Source organism: Triticum dicoccoides, chromosome 5B (genome assembly GCF_002162155.2).
Source record: "Triticum dicoccoides isolate Atlit2015 ecotype Zavitan chromosome 5B, WEW_v2.0, whole genome shotgun sequence".
NCBI lineage: Eukaryota > Viridiplantae > Streptophyta > Magnoliopsida > Poales > Poaceae > Triticum > Triticum dicoccoides.
Genome location: NC_041389.1, coordinates 98,083,916 through 98,092,254, shown reverse-complemented (window position 1 = coordinate 98,092,254; position 8,339 = coordinate 98,083,916).

The following is an 8,339-nucleotide window of genomic DNA, read 5'->3' as shown; positions in this document are numbered from 1 at the left end:
TATTGATGTGTACCTTACTAGTGTTTATAGTAGCCCCTGAGTATTTGATACTTGTTTGATTGCTAAAAATTAGTAACTCAAAACAGGAGTTACAGAATAATCAGAAACTAGTTGAGGGTGAAGTGGCGATGAGTGTTGGAAGTAGTTCCAAGATTGATATGATCATCATCGCACACTCTCTATACTTTCGGGATTAGTGTTAAACCTAAATAAATGTTATTTGGCGTTTGCGTTGAACATGAATATGATTTGATCATGTTCATTGTGATACGGTTATTCATTTAAAGTCAAAGAATAATTGTTGTTCTGTTTACATGAATAAAACCTTCGATGGTCATACACCCAATGAAAATAGTTTGTTGGATCTCGATCGTAGTGATACACATATTCATAATATTGATGCCAAAAGATGCAAAGTTGATAATCATAGTGCAACTTATTTGTGGCACTGCCGTTTGGGTCATATCGGTGTAAAACACATGAAGAAACTCCATAAAGATGGATTTTCGGAATCATTTGGTTATGAATCATTTGATGCTTGCGAACCGTGCCTTTGGGCAAGATGACTAAAACTCTGTTCTCCGCAACAATGGAACGAGCTACTGACTTATTGAAAATAATACATACCGATGTATGCGATCCGATGAGTTATAAGGCTTGTGGCAAGTATCATTATTTTCTAACCTTCACAGATAATTTGAGCAGATATGGGTATATCTACTTGATGAAACATAAGTCTGAAATAGTTGAAAAGTTCAAAGAATTTTAGAGTGAAGTGGAAAAATCATTGTAACAAGAAAAATAAAGTTTCTATGATCTGATCGTGGAGACGAATATTTGAGTTATGAGTTTGGTCTTCATTTGAAACAATGTGAAATAGTTTCGCAACTCATGCCATCTGGAACACCACAATGTAATGGTGTGTCCGAACGTCGTAATCGTACTTTACTAGATATGGTGCGATCTATGATGTCTCTTATCGATTTACCACTATCGTTTTGGGGTTATGCATTAGAGACAGCTGCATTCACGTTTAATAGGGCAACATCTAAATCCGTTGAGACGACACCGTATGAACTATGGTTTAGCAGTAAACCTAAGCTGTCGTTTCTTAAAGTTTGGGGTTGCAATCCTTATGTGAAAAAGTTTCAGCATGATAAGTTCAAACCCAAATCGGAGAAGTGCGTCTTCATAGAATACCCAAAATAGACTTTTGGTTACACCTTCTATCACAGATCTGAAGGCAAGATCTTTGTTCCTTAATATGGATCCTTTCTAGAGGAGGAGTTTCTCTCGAAAGAAGTGAGTGGGAGGAAAGTAGAACTTGATGAGGTAATTGTACCTTGTCCTGAATTGGAAAGTAGTTCATCACAGAAATCAGTTCTAGTGGTTCCTACACCAATTAGTGAGGAAGCTAATGTGATGATCATGAAACTTGAGATCAAGTTACTACAAAACCTCGTAGGTCTTCCAGAGAAAGATCCGCACCAGAGTGGTACGGTAATCCTGTTCTGGAAGTCATGTTACTAGACCATGATGAACCTACGAACTATGAGTAAGCGATGATGAGCCCAGATTCCGCGAAATGGCTTGAGGCCATAAAATCTGAGATGGGGTCCATGTATGAGAACAAAGTATGGACTTTGATGGACTTGCTCGATGATCAGCATGCCATGTTAAATAAATGGATCTTCAAGAGGAAGACGAACACTGATAGTAGTGTTACTATCTACTAAGCTCGACTTGTTGCGAAAGGTTTTTGACAAGTTCAAGGTGTTGAATACAATGAGATTTTCTCACTCGTATCGATGCTTAAGTCTGTCCGAATCATGTTAGCAATTGCCAAATTTTATGAAATATGGCAAATGGATGTCAAAACTGCATTCCTTAATGGTTTTCTTAAAGAAGAGTTGTATATGATGCAACTAGAAGGTTTTGTCAATCCTAACGCTGCTAACAAAATGTGCAAGCTCCAGCGATCCATCTATGGACTGGTGCAAGCATATCGGAGTTGGAATATACGCTTTGATGAGTTGATCAAAGCATATGGTTTTATACAGACTTTTGGAAGACCTGTATTTACAAGAAAGTGAGTGGGAGCACTACAGCATTTCTGATAAGTATATGTGAATGACATATTATTAATTGGAAATGATGTAGGATTTTCTGGAAAGCATAAAGGAGTGTTTGAAAGAAGTTTCTCAAAGAAAGACCTCGGTGAAGCTGATTACACATTGAGCATCAAGATCTATATAGATAGATCAAGACGCTTGATAAGTTTTTCAATGAGTACATACATTTATAAATTTTTGAAGTAGTTCAAAATGGAACAGTCAAAGAAAGAGTTCTTGCCTGTGTTGCAAGGTGTGAAGTTGAGTAAGACTCAAAACCCGACTATGGCAGAAAATAGAAAGAGAATGAAAAGTCATTCCGTATGCCTCAGTCATAGGTTCTATAAAGTATGCTATGGTGTGAACCAGACCTATTGTATACCTTTCTCTGTGTTTGGCAAAGGAATACAATTTTGATCTAATAGTAGATCACTGGACAACGGTCAAGAATATCCTTAATGAGGACCAAGGAAATACTTCTCGATTATGGAGGTGATAAAAGAGCATGTCGTAAAAAGTTACATCGGTGCAAGCTTTACACCGACCCAAATGACTCTAAGTCTCAATCTGGATACATATTGAAAGTGGGAGCAATTAGCTAGAGTAGCTCCATGCAGAGCATTGTAGCATAGAATATTTGCAAAATACATACGGCTCTGAATGTGACAGACCCGTAGACTAAACTTCTCTCACGAGCAAAACATGATCATACCTTAGTACTCTTTGGGTGTTAATCACATAGCGATGTGAACTAGATTATTGACTATAGTAAACCCTTTGGGTGTTGATCACATGACGATGTGAACTATGGGTGTTAATCATATACAGTTATGAATATTGGTGTTAAATCACATGATGATGTGAACTAGATTATTGACTCTAGTGCAAGTGGGAGACTGAAGGAAATATGCCCTAGAGGCAATAATAAAGTTATTATTTATTTCCTTATATCATGATAAATGTTTATTATTTATGCTAGAATTGTATTAACCGGAAACATAATACATGTGTGAATACATAGACAAACATAGTGTCACTAGTATGCCTCTACTTAACTAGCTCGTCTATCAAAGATGGTTACGTTTCCTAGCCATGGACAAAAGAGTTGTCATTTGATTAACGGGATCACATCATTGGGAGAATGATGTGATTGACTTGACCCATTCCATTAGCTTAGCACTTGATCATTTAGTATGTTGCTATTGCTTTCTTCATGACTTATACATGTTCCTGTAACTATGAGATTATGCAACTCCCGTTTACCGGAGGAACACTTTGGGTGCTACCAAACATCACAACGTAACTGGTGATTATAAAGGAGTACTACAGGTGTCACAAAAGGTACATGTTGGGTTGGCATATTTCGAGATTAGGTTTTGTCACTCCGATTGTCGGAGAGGTATCTCTGGGCCCTCTCGGTAATGCACATCACTATAAGCCTTGCAAGCAATGTGACTAATGAGTTAGTTACGAGATGATGTATTACATAACGAGTAAAGAGACTTGCCGGTAACGAGATTGAACTAGTTATTGGATACCGACGATCGAATCTCGGGCAAGTAACATACCGATGACAAAGGGAACAACGTATGTTGTTATGCGGTCTGACCGATAAAGATCTTCGTAGAATATGTGGGAACCAATATGAGCATCAGGTTCCGCTATTGGTTATTGACCGGAGACGTGTCTCCGTCATGTCTACATAGTTCTCGAACCCGCAGGGTCCGCACGCTGAAGGTTTCGATGACAGTTATATTATGAGTTCATGAGTTTTGTTGTACCGAAGGAGTTCGGAGTCCCGGATGAGATTGGGGACATGACGAGGAGTCTCGAAATGGTCGATACGTAAAGATCGATATATTGGACGACTATATTCAGGCATCGGAAAGGTTCCGAGTGATTCGGGTATTTTTCGGAGTACCGGGGAGTTACGGGAATACGGGGAAGAGTATTGGGCCTTAATGGACCTTAGTGGGAAGGAGCCAGGAGGTGGCGCGCGCCCCTCCCAAGCCCAGTCCGAATTGGACAAAGGGTTTGGGGCGCGCCCCCCCTATCCCTTCCTTCTCCACTCCCCTCCTTTCCCCCCTTCTCCTAGTTGGACTAGGAAAGAAGGAGTCCTACTCCCGGTAGGAGTAGGACTCCCCTTGGCGCGCCCTCCTTGGCCGGCCACCCCCTCCCCCTTGGCTCCTTTATATACGGGGGAAGGGGGGCACCCCATGACACACAATTTGATCTTCGTGATCGTTCCTTAGCCGTGTGCGGTGCCCCCCTCCACCATATTCCACCTCGATCATATCGTTGCAGTGTTTAGGCGAAGCCCTGCGTCGGTAGAACATTATTGTCACCACGCCGTCGTGCTGACGGAACTCATCCCCGACAGTTTGCTGGATCGGAGTCCGGGGATCGTCATCGAGCTGAACGTGTGCTGAACTTGGAGGTGCCGTACGTTCGGTACTTGGATCGGTCGGATCGTGAAGACGTACGACTACATCAACCGCGTTGTCATAACGCTTCCGCTTTAGGTCTACGAGGGTACGTGGACACACTCTCCCCTCTCGTTGCTATGCATCACCATGATCTTGCGTGTGCGTAGGATTTTTTTTGAAATTACTACGTTCCCCAACAGTGGCATCCGAGCCAGGTTTTATGCGTAGATGTCATATGCACGAGTAGAACACAAGTGAGTTGTGGGCGATAAAAGTCATACTGCTTACCAGCATGTCATACTTTGGCTCAGCGGTATTGTGAGATGAAGCGGCCCGGACCGACATTACGCGTACGCTTACGCGAGACTGGTTTCACCGTTACGAGCACTCGTGCTTAAAGGTGACTGACGGGTGTCTGTCTCTCTCACTTTAGCTGAACCGAGTGTGGCTACGCCCGGTCCTTGCGAAGGTTAAAACAACATTAACTTGACGAACTATCGTTGTGGTTTTGATGCGTAGGTAAGAACGGTTCTTGCTAAGCCCGTAGCAGCCACGTAAAATTTGCAACAACAAAGTAGAGGACGTCTAACTTGTTTTTGCAGGGCATGTTGTGATGTGATATGGTCAAGACGTGATGCTATATTTTATTGTATGAGATGATCATGTTTTGTAACCGAAGTTATCGGCAACTGGCAGGAGCCATATGGTTGTCGCTTTATTGTATGAAATGCAAACGCCCTGTAATTGCTTTACTTTATCACTAAGCGGTAGCGATAGTTGTAGAAGCAATAGATGGCGTAACGACAATGATGCTACGATGGAGATCAAGGTGTCGCGCCGGTGACGATGGTGATCACGACGGTGCTTCGAAGATGGAGATGACAAGCACAATATGATGATGGCCATATCATATCACTTATATTGATTGCATGTGATGTTTATCCTTTATGCATCTTATCTTGCTTTGATTGACGGTAGCATTTTAAGATGATGTCTCACTAAATTATCAAGAAGTGTTCTCCCTGAGTATGCACCGTTGCGAAAGTTCTTCGTGCTGAGACACCACGTGATGATCGGGTCACTACTAGAAAAACCGCTACTAATGGCGCACCTAATTTGGCCATTAATGGCGCATCACTAGTGCGCCATTACTAGCACGCCATTAGTAATTTTTACTAATGGTGCACCACTGGTGCGCCATTAGTATCTGGTATACTAATGGCGCACCACTGGTGCGCCATTAGTATAGGCCACGGTGCGCCATTAGTATGCCTCCCAGGGCCATGTATACCCAGGTGCTTTGGCATACTAATGGCGCACGACGAAGGGATGCGCCATTAGTAACCGAGGCATACTAATGGCGCACTGTCCAGTGATGCGCCATTAGTATGCTTTGTCATACTAATGGCGCACTGTCATGTGATGCGCCATTAGTATGAATATTAGGCTTTTTTATTATTTTTTTCTGTTTTTTGCACAGGTTACAAAATGTATAATTTGACAAAATATAGACAACACACATCAATAACAGATTCATCGAATACAATAGAAGATTAGTCTTTGAATACAATTCATCATATTAGTCTCCGAATACAATTCATCGTATTAGTCTCCGAATTGAAAAGACCGAACAAAGATAGAACATTATATTACAATTCTCGAGACCGCGAGTAGCGAGTTTGTCTTCACATTACAAGTCGATATCGATCATCTAAACTACCATCACATAGAAGAGAGCTGCGGTCATCACGATGAGCATCATCACGATGAAACTCGTCTTCATCCGGTTCCTCCAACGCTCCCTCCCCTCTCCCGCTAGATAGCGGGCGTATCTAGATTCGGCCTCGGCCCTAGTGGTGTACCCTTTGTAACTATTACCGTTGAATCGGTGAACCTGTCTCCGACACTCCTCCCAGTCATCGTAGACTCCGGGAACCTTACCCTTGTACACGACATACGTCGGCATCGCTATACAATCTGAACTTTTTTTGTCATCTATGTGCTCATTTAACTTTGATCCAAATAGTATCAAAGTTCTTAGAAACAAGCAGCTCTGCTAACAAAGAACAGTAAAAATGGGGCTTGCCTTAAGATGGGAAGTAAAGTTGCAAACTAAATATGTAGCTGCTAGGACCCAGTTTATCTTTCATGCACTCTGCTTCAACACAAATGTGCTCTGTTTCAACACATTGGAAACTGAGTTCTGACTGCTACAAATTCAGTTTTCAGATACTAGCAATCAGGAGCCTACATGGTACCATTTTGTTATCCTAGCAAGAACAGCATGAGCCAAACAAGTAAATGGAAAACATGTTTCCTCAACAAGCAAAAAGGGAAAATGCAATTTATGGCACATAGATGTTGATCCACTGACATTCATAAATTTCAGAAGAGAAAACAGCAGGCATTGCGCATGCAGTATTTACTGCTAACCAGGGAGAAGATGTTCTTATTTTCACTCCCAACAACAAGCAGGAAAACGTCTACATCGATGCACTCGGACGAAGAAAGTGCAGCATACATATAGTTCATAACAGAGTGCACTGTGTGCAGAAACAGGAAGCGTACTATCAATCATCCACATATTTTTCGACAAAGATCAATCATCTATATAGTAAGGGATAGCTAAATTCGCACTTTACTAAACAAACTATCCCTCAAGTTATGCTATGAAAACATATTCAGTTTTTGAGACACCAACAATTAAGAACCTACAGACAAGTATTACGAGAGCAGCTACACTAGGATTAAAGAAATTGACTCCTAACTACTACCCAGTTCAGTGTTGAGACTCCACCAATTAAGGTCCTACATAGTAATAGACCATCTAAAATAGCATTCCACTAATACCCACTACAAGCAGTATGTGCTAAACTAGCATGTCACTACTACAGACTAGATTGGAAACTGGGTCCTAGCAGCTACATATTCAGTTTGCAACATAACCAATCAAGACCCTACGAGGTGCCACTTGTTCACCCTACCAAGAACAGCAGCATCCAGAAAAGCCCCATATTTCATGCACTCTGCTTCTACACAAATGTGCTCTGCTCCTAGCTAGTTTCAGTTCAGATCTGATTACTCTTTGCTCTTATCCTGGTTTAGATCTTGTGGTAATTAAATAAATGTCCGTATATGCAATTGCAGACCAAAACAAAACTACAATTAACAGCCCCTGTTTTATTGCAAGTAAATTTGCTATCTTATACTCCCTCCTCTCTGGATTAGAGATCCTGCGTGTAAATCTAGGTTGTCTATTTTACCAACATAACAATACATATCACAAAAGTTATACCGTTAGTAGAAAGTACAATAAATCTTCAGCAAGAACCAGTAAGTTCCATATAAGGCTCTGGCTCCAACTATATCATGTTTTATTTAAACACAGTATGTTTCAATTCCTCCTCTATACAAATCTTGAGCAAGGACCAGCATATAGTATATGTCAACGATTCCGCAAGCAAGAACACGAGGCTTACTTGAGATCCAAAGAGTAGCTACCGGACTAGAGATATCGGGAACTAAACTATCAACGAAATCAATCACAGCAACTAAATCGATCCAGCACAAAAACGAAACGATAAAGATCACCGATCCGTAGAGCCACACGTGAGGAGGCGTAGGGGAGGGAGGGAGGGAGGGAGGGAAGGGGAACCTTTCTTGGGCTGCTGGCGATGGGGATTGCTGCTTCTGCTACGACGGCGGAGGCCGCGCTTCCGCTCCCTGGTTCGGGGCGGCGGGGCGACGGACGGTGGTGTCGGGGCGGCGGGGCGACGGTGGTGTCGGGGCGGCGTCGAGGGCG